The sequence below is a fragment of the Lissotriton vulgaris genome, chromosome 4_1 (genome assembly GCF_964263255.1).
Source record: "Lissotriton vulgaris chromosome 4_1, aLisVul1.2, whole genome shotgun sequence".
Classification (NCBI taxonomy): Eukaryota; Metazoa; Chordata; class Amphibia; order Caudata; family Salamandridae; genus Lissotriton; species Lissotriton vulgaris.
The window spans coordinates 665,715,069-665,735,280 of NC_141691.1; positions in this window are offsets into that span (position 1 = coordinate 665,715,069).

Sequence of the window (20,212 nt, forward strand, 5' to 3'; positions counted from 1 at the left end):
ACTGTGCGGGGTCCGTGGTAGCGTGTAGTATTCGGGTCTTCCTGATGGTTTCAGGACCGGGGCAACCTCTTCTGGACCACTTCAGCGAGGGCAGTGTCAGCTCCCAAGTAATGCAAGCAAGACAAAAATAGGTAGGTGTTAGATGGGCTGTCAGTGTTTCCCACTACTAAAGGACCGGGGGTGAGGATACCTGCATTACCTGTGCACTTGTATTTACAGTGGTGAGGGCGTGAGGTGGTGGGTCACGGGTAAGGTAGGTGATGGAGTCGGACGGGGTTAGCCGTATGAGTCGGAGTGGCCAGCTCCTAGTCGAACTAAGGGCGACCCCGCCTCCCTGCCCAAACCCGAGAGACGGTCTCGTACCTGGAGTAGCCACGCTCTCCTGTGAGCGTGGCTCGGGGATGAGTGGGGTCGTTGGCCTCCAGGCTCTGCTTCCGCCGACTCTGTATGCGGTCCTTCGTTCTTCCTCGGACTGTACACGCTGACTGTTTTTGATTCTCCCGCGGCTCCGCTACTCTCCTCCTTCTCAGCGTCGGTGACGTCACACACCATCTGCTGGGCTTCCGGGATTATATCCAGTGACTCCCTGCTGACGTTCGTTGTGGGCAGAGCCTCGCCACAGAAGTAAGCCCAGTTAAAGTCTCTCTGCTCTTTTTCTTCATGCTCAATGTCCCAAGACCAGTTCTCCTGTTGGGAAAAAGAGAGAGAGGGTGACGGGGGTGGCATGGCATGCCCGGCCACATACACACTGATCAATGAGTCACTACAAAACTGTAAAAGGAGTGACAAAGTGTTTGGTGGAAGTGTAAGGATAGAGACTGGGGAATTGAACATATGAAAGGCAAGTTTGCAGGTGCATCGAAGACTACAAGCATAGTATATAGGAGTGTAAAGCAGTCCATGGCCTAAGGCCTACTTTGCTCCATAATTACTTGGGTACCGACTGCATGATTACAGTTCTGTAAGGAGAGTGCATGAGCTTCATTTTTAGCACTGTGCATAGATAAGGACATTCTGCTTAATAGCTCAGTACAATACTGAATCAGCAATCACAGAGAGTTTGCTGGAAGTGTAAGGATACAGACTGGGGAATCGAAGGTATAAAAGACAAGTTTGCAGGTGCATAGAAGGCTGCAAGCATAGTCTACCAGGGGTTTAAAGCAGTCCATGGCATAAGGCCTACTTTGCTACATAATTACTTGGGTACTGACTGGATAATTACATTTCTGTAAGGAGAGTGTCTGACTGAATTTAAAAGCTTCATTTTTAGCACAGTGCATAGATAAGGGCATTCCGCTGAATGGCTCAATCTGATACTAAAACAACAGAACAGAGTGTTTGAAGGAAGTGTAGAGGATATAGACTGGCAAAGGATTTAAAAAATGTATAAGAGAATCTTTAAGTGCTATACTTATTAAAGTGAATATTTTAATACATAGTACTCAACCCATTATTATTATATCATAATAAATGTATTCTTGTAACATCTCATAATTTAATAGAGCTTCTAAAATAATTTCATTAGGTATTTCATTGATTTTCATACACTGAAAATAAAGTAACTTACAAATATATGCTGACAATAATACAACAAATAGTCCTTAATGGTTTTACATACTTTTCCTCATCGCCAAATAGTATATCTCAAGTTCTTAGTTCAGAAGTTCCTCAATACTAATCCTTAGCATTCGTGTCCCACCTTTCTGATCCAAACCACTGACATCATTTGCAATGTCCCCCAGGGCTCATCCCTCAACTTGACACTATTCAACATCTACATGGCACTCTCACACAAGTGGCCCGCCATCACAACCTGAACCTTATCTGGTAAGACAACGACACCCAACTCATCTTCTCCCTCACCAAGGAGCCACATTCCACCGAAAGATGTCACCAACTGCATACGGATAAACTCTCTAACTCTCAACTCAGACAAACACCTACAACGAGTACAAAACACTTCCGCCTGAATGATCATCAATGTCCCCTGCCTCAGCCACATGACCCACCACCTGAGAGATCTACACTGGCTTCCCGTTGACAAGAGGATCACCTTCAAGCTCCTCACCCTCACTTACAAAGTACTCTACAACACCAGACCAACCTACCTTAACAGCAGTAATCCTAAAAGGCCACATTTTGTTCCTAAAATTTTGGCTTTAAAAATATTAGGTAAGAATTTGGTAACTCTTCAGGCAAACGTTGTTTAAAAACCAATTGACTATCATTACAATGTATCCAACCTTTCAGACATTTTAAATAAACAGTGTAATGTCCAGATGTTGTAGAAAGTCCATCATGAGAAATAATTGCCACAGTTACAAAAGTTCTTCCTGATATCGATAGTTGAGTAGCTACAACATTTTTAATTAAAGTTTCCAATTTCCTTCATCAGCTCTACGACGTTGCAGCATTAAAATTACATAATGTCCATATCTTTGTATAAATAATGTTGATGATTTTTATGATTTACATTGGCTACACTCCATGTTTTGACTTGCTCCTCTAACTAGAATGTTATAAAAGACACTGATTCACAGTCTGGTAAAGTCAAATATAGAAATCTTTCAGTGTCCTTGTTAGTGCTATATGTAAACAAACAATTTTCACAGTCATGTTAACATTGATAAGAAAGGCCAAAAAGGTTTTCAATATCTACACCTTCATCTTCTAATACAACAAGCATATACATTAGAAATTCCTGACAATCTTGCTGAATATTCTGCATAAATTGAGTACAACCAGAACATATGCCCAAAACATTTTGAATATCAGAAACACTTTGTATTTTACTTTTATCACTACTACATTTCTCATAAACAGAATACCGCAATGAACAGAATCTTTCTTCCCGATTTTCAATAATTTGCTGTTGCAAACTTTCAAGAAAAAAACAACATTAACAACTACATTAACATAGCAGTTGACACCAGAACTATTTTCAAACTGATAACCAACATTCTCTTCAACACTGTCCATTTTCTTTTTGCTTGCAATTACAACTTCATCTTGTTTTTTTTCTTTCTCTACAACTTCACTACATATATTCTCAAATATTCTTTTCCTACCTACAACATGCTTTTCAAATACTGGATATTGACCTAAATTGGGTGCATATTCTCTTCTTAACCTATTATACTCTTTCACACAATTTGCATCTGCACACATTTTTTTCTCATCAAAATCAATCAAGTAGGGGGGCGTGGCCAAGATGGCGGCTTAGCCAGACGTGTTCTTCGGAGGCTCCCCGTCCCCGTTCCCCGTGCTGTGTCTAATTAGCTGCCCATTCCGCTTCCGAGCCACGGTGTCGGCAGCCAGGGGCGAGGGGGACACCCGTGGAGCGATTAGAGGCCTCGACGAGTCCCGGACTCGGAGAACCGAGCTGTGAAGCGGAGGCGCCGGATTGGCCGCACTTTCCCGCGAAGAGCAGTGACCCAGCTCCCACATTGCAGAGAGATGCCGGTACCTACGCCACTGCTGCCAGACCGGGTGGCTACACCGGGGGCTCCCTCCAGCTGATGCGGAAGTCCGAAGGAGGCGTACGCCAAAATCTGCCCGGGGGTCCCGGACGGGCGGCCCGTGGAAGGAGGTGCCGGGTGGACCGGCGCGAAGGAGCAAGAGAGGCCCCGGCTTGGGCCTAGCCGGTGGAGGCAAGTCGGCCTCAGCCTGCAAGCACAGGTGAGGGCGGTGGCGGCGGTTTAGGAGCGCACTGCCCCAGGAAGAGAGCGCTCGAGCCTACATCGCCGGGAGAGCCTGAGAGGGAGACGCGAAGGCCCAGGAATTTGCGGACTGGTTGTAGGTGCCGGCGCCGGGAGTTCTGCAGCCGCCGGGCACCGAGACATTTGTGCGGAGCCCCTGGGTGAACAGGCCCAGAACAACACACAGGGCACGAATCGGGCCTCCGGCCGTGGATGCGACCCATGCATCACCACTGCTGTCTGCGGTCCGACATTTGAGCGAGAAGGAGGGCTGACTTCGCTGAGGCCGCAGCGATCTGTGAGGGACCGGGGGAAGGGGCCATGTCCCCGGGGGCCCCCGGAAAGACCACCAAACAGGGGGATTGCCCTAGAGGAATTGGGCGATCCACCAGCGCAGCACAGGGCGGGAACCCTGGTCCAAGAGAAAGAGCCGAGCTCCCGAAGCCACAAGAGGGCGGTTAGCTCTAGAGACTGCGGGCGGCAGCACCAGATCACGAGAGCAGGAGGCACGCGCAATTGCCAAGAGGTAATGCGATCCAAGCGCGCCATTCTCCCCCACCCCTCTGCTTGCCCGCACAAACTGACTGCGACCCCGGCTAGCAGACGAAGCGGCTGGGAGACGGAGGGGCTGCCTGGAGGGGAGATGATGGCTTCCTCCAACCGCAAAGGGAACCGCACTATAACCGACATGCTGTCCAAAGGGACCTCCAAAGCCGAAAAAAGCCTGGACAAACCGGCTCAAGGACCCCCCTAAAGGGACAGACCGCGAAGGGGGAGAAGCCCCGGCGACCAAGGCATTCATGGAGGCCCTCTTCACCTCCCTCAAGGAAGATATCCAATCCCTTTGACAGGAAAAGGCGGGGGACTATAAAGAACTTCGCCGAGACTTCGACGAACTTGGGGAGCGAGTAGCCACGAATGAACTCACAGGACAAGCCAGAAGCGAGGAAGTGGAGTACCTAAGACAAGAAATCATTCGGCTTAATGAGCAACAGACTGATCTCCAGTCCCACACGGAAGACCTCGAAAATCGCTCAAGGCGAAACAACATTCGGGTTCGCAATGTGCCATCCAGGCTACCTACGAGCCCTTTTCCGGACAGTACTTGATGAAAGTGAAGCCTTTGAGATCCGAATTGATAGAGCACATCAGGTGGGTCCGGCCCGCAGATCTCAAGGTCCCCCCCCGACATCTTGGCTTTTCTGCCCGACTACCCTCTCAAGGAGCGCATACTGAAATCGGCGCGTCTCAAACAGCCTATTCAATATCAAGGTCATGCTATGGAGCTGTTCCAAGATCTCTCGGCAAAAGAGGAGATCCTTTAAAATAGCCACCACCTTCCTCCCAACCAAAGGGGTCCCTTACTCCTGGGGACACCCCTTTAGGTTAATCTTCAAGTGGAATGGAACCCTCCACCAATTCCGCTCCTTGAGAGACACCTGCTCCCTACTGGGTATCCCACACGAAGAGGATCGACCAGGGGATGAAGAAGGAGGGTGTTCTTCGAGAACACCGCTCAAATCCTCCCAAGCGACCAGCGACGGCTGGCAGAGAGTCAGGCGTGGACGACCTTCCAAGAAAAACCTCAAGCCAGATCTAGAGACAATGGAACAAGAAAAGGCTGCGCCAATTCAGGAGGTTTCTAAAGACACTGGAGCTGGCTCCTGAGAGCTTAAGGGATGGTCACACTTAGATAAGAATGGCAACGGGGTTGGGGGACGGGAGGTCTCGAGCCGTCGAGCCGGCTCTGCCACTTAACCCTTACAAGTACTCATAGACTACAGGTCCGAACTGACATTATAAGGGCCTAGATCATAGTTCGACGACTGGATTTTATGTTTGGGAATGTTCTTGCATTGATTTTTTGGGATGTATTGGGGAGGGGGGGGGCTGGTGGTATCGGTACTATGCAAATTCTCACCGGATTTCCTTTGAAAGACATGTTATGGTCTGTCGGTGGGGGGCTTCGGCGGGGGGGCTATGACATGGGTGGGGGCTGGGGTGGCCTCGGCAACGTAGGAGGGGGATTTCGTCATCACAGGCTGGCTAGGATGGGAAGAGGGAGTGCTCCAAAGGGGGGGGGCAGAGCGATGGATGGCTTCTATAGAGGAAACAAAAGGATTGACTTAGAATGCCACTTACTATAGGAACCTGGAATGTCAAAGGGCTCAAATCCCCGGAGAAGCGCCAGAAGGTCTGGGAATATATTTTAGATAAGCATTTAGATATCGTAGCACTACAGGAAACACACTTGCTGAAAACTGAAGACCACCGGCTTAAACATAAGAAATATCCCCTTATCTATAAAGCCTCTGCATCCACTAAACTAAAGGGGGTAGCTCTCCTCTTCAGCTCGGCCGCTCAGTTCCAACCTATGAGCACTCAGGGCGACAAAGATGGGAGATGGTTGATGGTCAAAGGCCGTATGAAGGGCAGGATGTGCACTTTGGTATCGGTTTATGCCCCCAATACTGGCCAAAAGAATTTCTTGCTTTCACTATTGGGAAAGGTGAATGATTTTGCAGAGGGTCCTTTATTCCTCCTGGGGGATTTTAACCTGGTCTGGCACCCAACACTTGATAGCCCGCACACACGCCGTTCGGACATGGTCACTTTCCCTGACTCTATACAGACACACATTGGGGACATGGGTCTTTTGGACACATGGCGGGTAGCTCACCCACTTACCCGAGACTACTCTTTCTTTTCACACGTGCACCAGTCTTATTTGCGACTGGATTACATCTTTTTCAGTCAGTCCCTGCAGGGTAATTTACAGGATGCAAAGATACTCCCCATCTCGGTGTCTGACCATGGGATGTATACAGTGTGTCTTACCTGGCTTGGTAACGCCCCGAAACCTGCCATTGGTACTTCCCAGAAGCCTTGACGAGGGATAAGGAATCGAATGCGCAGCTGAGAGAGACTATTAGAGAATTCTTCTCCTTTAACGACCCAGACGAGACCTCTGAATATAACAACTGGGACACATTCAAAGCAGTTTTGAGAGGTAAATGCATAGCGCTCAATTCAGCCCTGAATAGACAGCGCGCCAGAGAAAGGGAAGGCTTAGAAGAGGAACTAACGACTGCTGAGCAGGCCCACAAGCAGGCACCCACCAGGCAGACGCTTCGCACACTCACAGCACTCAGAGGCAAGCTGCGGGCCATCTATAATAACAGGAATGAGTTCACCCTCCTCAAGCTGCGCAACCTATCCTATAACCAGGGTAACAAAACAGGGAAGCACTTGGCCAGACAACTGAAGGACAAAAGAGAAAGAGAATATATAGGGGGTATGCAAGACGGGTCAGGGACTCTACTCCATAAGGACGAGGACAAGGCGGGTCTTTTTGGGTCATTTTACAAATCCCTGTATGCGACTGATACACTTGACACTGATCATCAACACGCCTTCCTCAGGGACTTGCCTGTCCCACAGGTCTCCCCAGAATGGAATGAGGCTCTCACTGCTCCCATCACCCTCGAGGAAGTGCAATCAGCTATCAAAGCACTGAAACCACACAAGGCGCCTGGCACTGATGGGTATACCGCGGTCTTTTACAAGACTTTTTCGACTGATATCAGTCTACACCTGGTCCGGCTCTTTAACCGAATGGCCACGGATGGCAACACCGCGGACTCCATGGCCGAGGCGGTGATCTCCGTGATCCCCAAACCAGGCAAGGAGCCTACCCACTGTACCTCTTACAGGCCCATTGCTCTTCTAAACATAGATGCAAAGCTGTATTCCTCCATACTAGCCAAAAGATTGTATGAACTCATGCCGCTTATCATCCATCCAGATCAGTCGGGCTTCATTAAGGGACGCCAAACACATGACAACACCCGGCGTATAGTCCATTTAATAGAAAAAGCCAACAAATTTAAAATTCCTGCAGTACTAGTCGGCCTCGATGCTGAAAAAGCATTTGACCGCGTGGATTGGCGTTTCCTATGGGCCACACTTGCGAGGTTTGGCTTCTCCCCCCAATTTATAACAATGCTTCAGGCCAACTATAGACACCCACACTCCAAAGTCTCAGTCAACGGCGTGCAATCTACCTCTTTCTGCCACTCCAGGGGGACTAGACAGGGTTGCCCCCTGTCCCCCCTGCTCTTCGCCCTTAGTATAGAACCCCTAGCTATAGTGGTAAGTGAACATCAGGGGATAGAGGGCTTCCCTTTCTCCGGTGAAGCCCATAAAATCTCACTCTTTGCGGCCGACGTCCTCCTCTCGTTATCTAACCCGCTGGGTTCGCTCCCATGCTTACGAGAAGTGCTTAGCTCCTTCGAAAAAGCGGCGGGCTTCAGGGTCAACTTGGATAAGTCCTACATTCTTAATCTTACCCTCTCACACACGGAAACCTTACAACTCCGAACGCTAGCGCCTTTGGAGTGGGCGTCTACTTCCATACAATATCTGGGGGTTCAGCTGACACCTAAGGTTGAGCAACTATATGCAGCCAATTTTCCCTCAATCCTCTCTCGCATTCAAAAGGATCTGGTAAGATGGAAGCTGCTCTTTCTCTCCTGGTTGGGACGCATCCATGCTATAAAGATGACCCTCCTCCCCAAACTGCTATATCTATTTCAGGCGCTCCATGGACCTGGAGGAGGATTTCTTTAAGCGACTAAAGACAATGTTTCTGAAGTTTGTGTGGCAGGAAGGGCGGGCACGCTTCTCCTTTTTCATGCTCCGACGACCACAGAGGGAAGGGGGAGCTGGCCTCCCTGATCTTAGACTCTATTATAAGGTGGCCCAACTGCGTATTCTGGTCGAGTGGTCCCAAATGGAATCAGAGAAGCATTGGCTTCACATGGACCGCAGTGTAGCAGGTAGGACGATCTGGGACTTGATCTGGCACAATAAAAAGGACAGACCCCTGAATGCTTACATCAGCACCCCAACGCGCACTACTCTCAAGGTGTGGGACTCTATAGCGGGGAGGGAGGGTTGGACGTCTTTCCCGTCACCACTCGCACCAATTCACTTCACCTCTTCATTTCCCCTAGCGCTCCGGGAGGGGACGTTTGATGCCTGGAGGGAGGGTGGATGTCTTGCACTGACGCACTTATTTCACAACTATAATCCCCTTACATTCGAAAACTGCAAAAGGGACCATGAGGGGACCATGAGCGATACCATCACGCACAGCTGCTGCACTGGGCTCTTGACCCACGAATTAGGGAAGATGCCACCAGACCCCTCACCAGGTTCGAATTGTTCCTCCTTAAAACTAAATCCATGAAGGGGGCTATCTCGGCGCTGTATAAGTTCCTACTCTCCACAGAGACCGCCCCACGGCCGCGATATATGTCATGGTGGGAGGGTATGGCCCAGCGGGACTTCACAGAGGGAGAGTGGACCCACCTGTAGACGGATATCTTCCGGTTCAATCAATCCACAGCTTTAAGAGAAGCCCGTTAGAAAGTAATGATGGATTGGTACTTATACCCATCTAAGCTAGCTAGAATTTTTCCAGGACGTCGGACAGGTGTTGGAGGGGGTGTGGCCTTTTGGGAGACTTCCAACACATCTGGTGGGACTGACTCTCCATTCTGGGAGGAGATTCTAGCTCAGGTGAAGTCCATCCTGGGATACCCTATCCCGACTACAATGTCAGTGGCCCTGCTTGGCATTAGAGACCCCTTGCTAGAGCACCAAACCAGGGCCGATAAGAGAATTATGTGGCTATGTTTGGGAGCTGCTAAACTGGCTGTAGCGGCTGGTTGGTAAAAAGAGGGAAGCACCGGCGAGGTCCTTATGGCACTCCCGCCTATGGCAGCTGCTCAGCTCAGAACGCATGTCTGATATATCCAGAGAAGACTTTAAGAACTTTGAGTGCCAATGGGGACCTTTAGTTTCATTCCTCTCGAAGGGCCTGCCATCAGCGGTCTGCCCTTCCACTCTCAGGGCCATGCATTTGTTCCAGCTCTAAGGATCTCATACGGTTGACACTCTACTGTAAAGCAACTCCACAACTGGGGAGAGGGGTGGGTAAGGGAGTTTGGGAGGGGGGCAAGTAGGGCGATTTTTTTTCCTTTTTTAATATTTGATTCATGGTATAGTACCACTTTCAGGTCTCGTTGAGCTCTGGAGAGACATTACTAGTTAAGCACGCACACTGACAACTGGTTGGTCTGGGAAGCATAGAGAGAGTACTCAGTACGAAGACACTCTTGAGGCGTCACTGCTCTCAGCAACTATCCCCTATGGCTCACACTAGGACTGGGCCCCACCCTCCCAGAGGCTGAACTCTACGGACTTGTTGCGGATAGGCCTAGGGTACACTATGACCATGGGAAGCACCGATCCTCCCACTTGTCTGTGATGTAAATGATATGCTTTGAATTTCAAGGACCCCTGTGTGGGCTTATTGGCGGATTGTGCCTTGAATCTTTGTTGTTGTGGAAAACAATAAAATCTGTTTGACAAAAAAAAAAATCAATCAAGTACAATCCAGATAAAGTTCTCTCTCGAGACAAAGCAACATATGCCATACCTTCTTTAAACACGGTACTTCCAATATTCACTAAAGCACTATCTACACTTAAACCTTGAGATTTATGAATGGTCACCACATACGCCAAAGAAATAGGAAACTGTTTTCTGCGAACATACAAATCTTTTAAGAGCAAAAACCGAGATGAACAACGGCTAAACTGCTGTACTTCTTCTTTTTCATCAAATTTGATTTTCAAAAATTCAATACCATCTCTATTTACATAATTAACAAAATCAACAATTTTACCCATTGCTTCATTCAATCAATCAATCAATCAAGAGTATTTGTAAAGCGCGCTACTCACCCACTAGGGTCTCAAGCTGCTGGTGGGGGACTGCTACTGCTCAAAAAGCCAGGTCTTGAGTTGCTTCCTGAAGGAGAGATGGTCCTGGGTGAGTCGTAGGTGGGTGGGGAGGGTGTTCCAGGTCTTGGCCGCCAGGTAGGTGAAGGATCTTCCCCCGGTGGTGGTTCTGCAGATCTGTGGGACGGTGGCGAGGGCGAGGCTGGCGGAGCAGAGCTGGCGGGTTGGCGTGTAGAACGTGAGGCGGTTGTTGAGGTATTCGGGGCCCAAGTCGTGGAGAGCCTTGTGTGCATGGGTGAGGAGTCTGAACATGATCCTTTTGCTGACGGGGAGCCAGTGCAGGTCCCTCAGGTGGGCAGAGATGTGGCTGTGTCGGGGGATGTCCAAGACGAGTCGTGCTGAGGCGTTCTGGATGCGCTGGAGTCTTTTCTGTAGTTTAGCGGTGGTCCCAGCATAGAGGGTGTTCCCGTAGTCCAGACGGCTGGTGACGAGGGCCTGGGTGACTGTTTTTCTGGTTCCAGTGGGGATCCAGCGAAGATCTTACGGAGCATGCGGAGAGTGTTTAAGCAGGAGGAGGTAACGGCGTTAACTTGCTTGGCCATCATGAGGGAGAGTCAAGGATGAAGCCCAGGTTGCGTGCGTGGTCCGTGGGCTTGGGTGGGGGCCCCAGAGCAGGGGGCCACCAGGAGTCGTCCCAGGCGGAGATGGATGGGCCGAGGATGAGCTTCATCCAGTCTGCGATGTCTTTCATTCCGTCCTGGAAGCTGGCTCTGGCGGAGGTGGGGTCGTTGGTGTGGGAGAGGATCAGTTGGGTATCATCGGCGTAGGAGATGATGTTGAGGTTGTGCTTGCATGCGATGGCTGCGAGGGGGTTCATGTAGACGTTGAAGAGGGTGGGGCTGAGCGAGGAGCCTTGAGGTACGCCGCAGATGATCTTGGTGGCTTCTGCGAGGAAGGGCGGGAGACAGACTCTTTGGGTTCTGTCAGAGAGGAAGGAGGTGATCCATTCCAGGGCCGTTCCTTGGATCCTGGCATGGCGGGTGCGGTGGCATACCGTGTTGTACGTAGCTGAAAGGTCGAGCAGGATGAGGGCGGCGGTTTCTCCGTTGTCCAGCAACAATGTAAATTAATTCCTTTAATATTGTGCGCCGCCAACATAGTTGGAGCACTGACAACACAAGACAAATGCGACTCAGTTCTTTTCTGTAGATAAGTTGTAGTTACTTTAATTAAAAAAACTTTTTCCTGTTCCAGCTTTTCCACTGGCGTACATTCAGATAGGTTGAAATGATGAGCAAGAGCACTCTTTCTTTTCATGAAGTAATCCATGGTCAATCTGTTCTCTCACTTGCTCATATATTTGTTTCTGCTCAACCTTTAGTTGTTCTTCCAAGTTTCCTAAGTTTGTTGCATCTTCTTGAGCTTGATACATTGCTGTTTCCACCTCTTCCATAGCAGTTGCTGCTTCATTTTGAACAATTGGTTCTCCTAGTGGATCCTGACTCAACGGAGCAAAAGTTTGACTGTCTTGAGAACTGTCTCTTGCAATCTCAGCTGCAATTGTAACATTTTCACATAATTAGCAAAAACAGGACATTCTATAGTATCTTTACTTCGGTAGAAGGCGTCTTCATAGCTCTCAAAATCTCCATGTAATTCCAATTCTAAACGCCACGGCTTGAAAAGTTGCAAAAGAGCTGAATAGTAAAATTCCCTTCTGTCAGGAGTTTCGCAACTCAGTTTACGGTGATTAATCAAATGTCCTTTTCTTTGTTTTACCAAACATCCTTCAGAACCAATCACAGCATATATACCATTATTGATGTTTTCTGTAATATTCTGTTTAAAAATATAGTTTTGCAGCACATCAAAGAGACAAATGTTCTCAAGATGATGACTTCTATTTGGATAATATGTATCCAACATATTCATTTTCACACTATCTGTACTTTCTGGCTCTTTTTCAGCTAAATATTACATTTCTTGTACAGATTTAAGTACTCGATTTCGTGTTGCAGCAAGAACTTGACTCACCCAAATGATTCTTCTAGATTTGGAGTATAGACTTGCAGATGATAAGCAATCTGAGCATTCATATGCTCCAATTTCTCGATGAGATAACATCTTCAAACTGTAAGTATATAATTTCTTACTTAGACTATTCTCGTGGGAAATCTCTTCCCACATTTCCTTCAATTCCATCTTTTCTGATTTTGTTAAGTAGGATGTTACATATCGAGAAACAGCAATGGAATTGTCTGCAACGTATTGAATATCCATGTTAGCATTCCACATGGACAAAATGACTTGGTTGTAGTCATTTATGTATTTTGAGTATTCATTTCTTCTTAAGTTGTAGGTATTTTTTGGAGACTTTCTTGTAATAGTATGTCGCAAAGATGACATAATACTGTTCACTCTTCCTTTCGATATTACAGGACGTGGAAATCCAAAACGACATTTGGTGTGGAATTCGTCCTTAGATTTGTACTTTTAACAATGGCTTTGGAATCGTAACACGTGTTGTCTTAAGTCCTTATCTTCTGTATTTTTGGGTAGATCACATGTATCATATTCTTCGATAAAAGACAACACAGTAATATCTGAGTCTGTTCCAAATTTGGGAACATCTTTGATCCATATTAGCATATGCAGTGAGGAACAACTCTCGCTTGATACTCCTTTCTCCAAAAGAAATCCAGAACCTCTCCAAGAGGTGGATTTTTTTATTGTTGATAAAAGACATCGTAACTTCAAATCTATGATTGAAATATCTGCATACATTAAGTGGATACAAAGAGCACAATTCTCCAGGTGTCTTGTATTCAATATTTAGTATATTTGGATTTGCCTCTCGAAGAAATTGAAGTAAATCATCCCAAGCATATTCAGCACAACTTAGAGTAAGGAACCATGTAGGAGTTCCTAAGTTCCTTAGCATACATTTAAGTTTTCCATTACGATAGTACCAGTCCTCATTAGTACCATGCTGACATGCCAGGAGATTAATTAGCTGAGATTCCAAAACATTATCTTTCTGCTGTACCTTATCCATAAATTACTTTGCCGAAGCATTTTGCAGATGTACACCTGTTTTCAATATATGGTTCACTGCATAAGAAAGTCCAGACAAGTCACTCTCAAACAAAAGATGAAACAAATACGGAATACATTGTTGAAATCTTCTGCATATAATCTTGATGCCCGATATTCAGATGCAGGAATCTGCACAGGTCGGTCATCATATTGTCCTCCTTTTCCTGTTGGAAACAACTGAGAAAAAACAACGAGCTTCCAAGCTTTTTTCCCATACACTAATGGGACTTCCCTTTGCTTCTTTCATTTGATATAACTCTATAGTATTCCCCATCACTTCTTTGGAATTAAGTGGATGAACACTGTAATGTTCGTAGATTTCTACAGTTCTGGACACATGCACTTTTTCAATTTGTCCAGATGGTGAGTCACTATCTTCTTCTACAGTTATTTCATCTTCTCCCACATACACATTTTTATAGTATTGATTATTTTTTACCAGATACAACGTTGCCTTTTTCACTTTCCTAACATCCACTTATTCTTGCCAGATTTTCTTACTCTTAGTAGGAATGCCATTAACAAGAATAACAAAAGGTTCATCTTCTACATTTTCTACACAATTGTTTCAATATTTTTCTTTAATCTAGATGCAAATATACAACTCTTCCCTTTAATCCTCTCTGTAAATCCGAAGGAGGCAATTTTGTTGTCTTAGGCTCCATACGAACAGTAGCCTGAAATGGATGCACACATTGAATAAGAATAGACTCATAGGTATTTAAATCCATTAGTTCAGAAGGAATATTTACCAACTCAAGATTATTATGCACATCTCAAGCAGGCATTTTGTTCTCGTCTAATTTGTTATAACAATATTTACAAATACGCTGATCAGAACTCAAATCAAAACAATTCTTTACCAACAAATAAGTTGCAAATTCCATCCACTCATTATTTTTTTCCTTTTCACTTTTTAAATACAGATCAACAGTCCTGGTCTGATTTTTATAATGAGTTCGTCAACAACAAATACAAGAATAATTTGGCCTTTCACCTGAAATCACCTTAAACTTTGTATTTTCTTGCTCAAAATTTTCTGTACTACAATGTTGTACATTCTCTTCCACATTTCCTTCTATTAATGTATCAATTTATGCACTGTCTTCCTCAGTACCAAAGTAACTAACCTGAATTTCATCACAAACGTTCATTACATCTGATACAGATCCACGCAAAAGAGCACTGTTCAACTTTTTTAATATTAGTGCTGGACTTTTTGCATAATACAATCTTCTGACTAATTTCCTCATTTCAGTATGATGTACTGCTAACATCCTGAAATGGTGAAAAACACTTCAACATACTTTTTTAGAAAGACAAGCCAGAGAATGACCTCGCAAACCAGTATTTTCTCTCACTCTGCAAGGGTCTAGTCCTTGCAACATCTTAATCTTTTGTTTAGCACTTTTCTTAGTATAGTTACGTAAAAAATTGCGTAAAAAATCAATAGATTCCTGCCTTACACTACGAATACAACTGCAATTTCAAGTGTACACTGGAGCTTTAGGACGTCTCCCTAAAACTTCATCAGCTAACACCTCTTCTGCATTTCTAGGAACAATTTTCTCTTTCTCAATAGGATAACCATTACTACCCTCATAAGCACAACCACTAGTGTCAACTGCATGCAACAAACCATTACTCTGAAAATAACTCTCTTCATTAAAAAAAGGCTCAGAACTTGAACTATGTTTCCATTCACCCAAAAAAACCTCAGAAAAATTACTTCTGTTAATTACTCTTCTCCACTTATTTTTGGCCTTCATTAAATGGATTGGCATATCTAGTGATCGAATTCTATTGATTACTAAAATAAACAATTTCTTTTTCAATTCGAAAGCTTTCTCAACTATATTTTCTATACATTTCTTCTTCTTATAAAATGCTGTTTTTTTTTTACATTTCTTTACTTCTTTGATCAAATTCGACAAAACTCTATTATAAAACATTCTTTTTCTAATTTCCTGAAATTGATCCTTCCTCCTTTTACTACACATTGTTTTTTATACAAGATGAATTCCCATGGTTGTTGTCTTTTCTCTTGCTTTTCTTTTTAGTTGCAGATACACAAGTTGTATTTTTATCATTGTGCACACTACTACTGTTTGATAAGTTCTTCAAAAAAATGTTCATTCTCTTACCAGGAGTTTTTTTCTTTTTGTTCACACATTGTTGTTCAGGTAAATCTTGTGGATGACTTCTCTTTAAATAATAAGCTTTATTATGTTGTTTCCTCTTTTCACTTTTTGAAGGCATGACACATTTCTTTTAGTGTTGATAAATAGAATCTGTTATAAAAAAAATATATAACATTGTAAAAAAGAAAAAGCAGTTCATCTACAAAGGCCTACTTCACTGCATCAATACTTGAGTACTGACTAAAAGATTACACTTCTGTAAGGAGAGTGCCTGACAGAATTTGTAAGTGCTTCAGCATATGGGAGCAGTATGAGGAAAAAGGAAAGAATATGAATACAAAGGAGTCAGAATGAAGAAATAGAGAGGAGTATAAAAACACACAGATGTGCATATGGAGACAGGGATGTGTATGAGGAAAGAGGGAGGAGTATCAGAAAATAGGGGGGAGTATGATGAGATAACGGAGTATGAGGAAATGGGGAAATATGAGGAGAGAGGGTGGAGTAACAGGAAAGAAGGGGGAGTATGAGGAGAGAAGAAAGAGAATGAGGAGAGAAGGAGTGTGAAGAGAGAGGGGAACTATAATGAGAAAGGGGTGTCTATGAGGAGAGAGGGGGAGTACGATAAGAGAGGAGGGAGAATATGGAAAAAGGGGCAAATATAATTCCTAAAAGAGGAGGAATATGAGGATAAACAGGAGAGTATGAACACAGAGAGGAGAAGTATGAGGACAAAGGGCAATATAAGGACAAAAGGGATTATGAGGAGACAGGGGAAAGTAAGAGGAGAGAGGGGACAGTACGAAGACAGGGAGGAGTATAAAGGGAGAGAGGGAAGAATGAAGAGAGAGGAGGAATATATGGAGAGAAGACGGAGTATGAGCACAGAGAGGGGGACTATGAGGACAGTGGGGAATATGAAGAGAAGGGGGAATATGAGGAGAAAGGGAGGAGTAACAGGACAAAGGGGAAAATAAGAGGACAGGAAGAGTATGAGAACCAGGACCGCTATGAGGAGAGAAAAGTGAGAATAAGGAAAGAAGGGGAATATCAGGAGAGAGGGGACAGTATAAGCAGACAGAGGGAGACTGTGAGGAGAGAGTGAGCAAAATATGGAAAAAGAGGCGCGTATAATTCCTTAATGTACACAGACGCTCAGTATGTTTCTAGACAAAAAAATATGAGACCATGCATTTTACCAAAACACATTTACTACTCGAAAACGGTTAAGAGACTGTACTCATTCCGTGTATATAACTACTACATTTCACTGGACAACTCTAACTCATTTTGCAAATACATATTTAATTTGCTGCATTATTTTTGCCAACATTACATCAAAAACGTGACACAGTAGAACAACATGGAGGCACAAGGGGCTTGTAAATCTGCACAAGAGTGTATGCAGCAATATATGTATACTGACTGGAAAATGATTAAGAGGGAGGTATGAGGAGAAAGGGAGGACTAAGAGGAGAGAAGAGGGAGTATAAAAAGAAGAGGGAGTATTAGGAGACAGGGGAGACAATGAGGAAAGAGGAAGAATATGAGGAAAAACAGGGGAATATGAACACAGAGAGGAAGGGTATGAGGACAGGGGGGAATATGAGACAAAAGGGGTTAAGAGGACATAGGGGGGAGTAAGAGAAGAGAGGGGAGAGTATGAAGACAGGGAGGAGTATAAGGGGAGAGAGGGGAGAATGAAGAGACAGGAGGAATACAAGGAGAGAGGATGGAGTATGAGGACAGAGAGGGGGACTATGAGGACAGTGGGGAATATGAGGAAAAGGGGGAATATGAGGACAAAGTGAGGAGTAACAGGACAGAGAGAGGAATATGAGGACAGGAGGGAGTACAAGGACAAAGAGTACTATGAGGAGAAAAAAGTGAGAATAAGGAAAGAAGAGGAATATCAGAAGAGCGGGGACAGTATAAGCAGAGAGAGGTAGTCTGTGAAGAGAGAGGGTGAGATTATGGAAAAAGGGGCAAGTATAATTCCTTAATGTACACAGACACTTAGGGCCAGATGTAAGAAGGCAAATACCGGTCGGTAACGGTCGATTTCGGCCGTTACCGACCGGTATTTGGATTTTGGGATGTAGGGGCATGTTAAAATACGGATTCGGTAATTTTACCGAATCGGTAAAATACTGACTCTGTAAAATTACTGAATCTGTATTTTGACATGTAGGTAGCACTTAAATCAGTGCTACAGGGGTTTAAGAAGTTGTTATTTACCGCCAACTAGAAGTTGGTAGTAAATAATGAAAACCCTATCAAAAGCATTTTTTTTGCTTTTAAAACAGTGCCATGTTGCAGACATACATGCTCTAAGGGCATGTATGTCTGCAACATGTGCACCCATTCACAATTGAGGGGTGCAACAGGGTGTCAAAGTGACACCCTGCCACCCTTCTATGTTTCCCCCAATTACCGAATCGGTATTTACCGATTCGGTAATTGACATTCATTCCTATGGGCCTACAGGCCCATAGGAATGAATGGCAATTACCGAATCGGTAAATACCGATTCGGTAATTACCGAATCATACCGATTCGGTAATTAATTCGGTAATATTACCTACATCCCGATTGCCAGTTCTTAAATACCGAATCGGTATGATTCACTATTTAAGAATCAGTATTCTGGGATTACCTACATCGGGCCCTTAGTGTGATTTTAGACAAAAAATATGAGACCATACATTTTACCAAAACACATTTACTACACTAAAACGGTTAAGTGGCTGCACACATTCCATGTATATAACTACTACATTTCAGTGGACAACCCTGACTCTTTTTTGCAAATATATGCAATTTGCTGTATTATTTTTGCCAACATTACATCAAAATATTGACACAATAGAACAACAAAGAGGCTCAAAGGGCTTGTAAATCTGCCCAAGAGTGTATGCAGCAATATATGTATACTGACTGGGGAATTGTTGAGAGGGAGACATGAGGAGAAAGGGAGGAGTAAGAAGAGAGATGAGGGAGTATAAAAAGAAGAGGGAGTATAAGGAGACAGGGAAGATAATGAGGAAACAGGAGGAATATGAGGAGAAACAGGGGAGTATGAACACAGAGAGGAGGAGTATGAGGACAGGGGGGAATATGAGAACAAAAGGGATTATGAGGAAAGAGGGGAAAGTAAGAGGAGAGAGGGGAGAGTATGAAGACACAGGGAGTATAAGGGGAGAAAGGGGAGAATGAAGAGACAGAAGGAATACAAGGAGAGAGGACGGAGTATGAGCACAGAGAGGGGGACTAGGAAGACAGTGGGGAATATGAAGAGACAGGGAATATGAGGAGAAAGGGAGGAGTAACAGGACAAACAGGAGAATATGAGGACGGGGAAGTATGAGGACAAGAAGCACTATGGGGAAAGAAAAGTGAGAATAAAGAAAGAGGGGGAATATCAGGAGAGAGGGGACAGTATAAGGAGAGAGAGGGAGACTGTGAGGAGAGAAGGGAGAGAATATGGGAAAAGGAACGAGTATAATTCCTTAATGTACACAGACGCTCAGTGTGATTCTAGACAAAAAATATGAGAACATGCATTTTACCAAAACACATTTACTACTCTAAAACGGTTAAGTGACTGCACACATTCCATGTATATAACTACTACATTTCAGTGGACAACCCTGACTCATTTTGCAAATGCATATTCAATTTGCTACATTATTTTTGCCAACATTACATCCAAAAAGTAACACAATAGAACAACAAAGAGGCGCAAGGGACTTCTAAATCTGCCCAAGAGTGTATGGAGCAGTGTATGTATACTGACTGGGGAATTGTTAAGAGGGAAGTATGAGGAGAGAGGGAGGAGTATGAAGAGAGAAATGAGAGTATGAGGACAGACCGGAATAGGAGGACAAAAGGTATTATGAGGAGAGAGGGGAAAGTAAGAGGAGAGAGAGGAGAGTATAAACACAGGGGGAGTATAAGGGGAGAGAGGGGAGAATGAAGAGAGAATAGGAATATAAGGAGAGAGAACAGAGTATGAGCACAGAGAGGGGGACTATGAGGACAGTGGGGAATATGAAGAAAAGGAAGAATATGAGGAGAAAGGAAGGAGTAACAGGACAGAGGGTGAATATGAGGACAGGGGGGAGTATGAGAACAAGGACAACTATGAGGAGAGAAATGTGAGAATAAGGAAAGAGGGGGAATATCAGAAGAGAGGGTACAGTATAAGCAGAGAGAGGTAGACTGTGAGGAGAGAGGGGGGAGATTATAGAAAAAGGGGCAATTATAATTCCTCAATGTACACAGACGATCAGTGTGATTCTAAGCAAAAAATATACCATACATTTTACCAAAACACATTTACTACACTAAAACGTTTAAATGACTGCACACATTCCATGTATACAACTACTACATTTCAGTGGACAACCCTGACTCATTTTGCAAATACATTTCCAATCTGCTGCATTATTTGTGCCAACATTACATC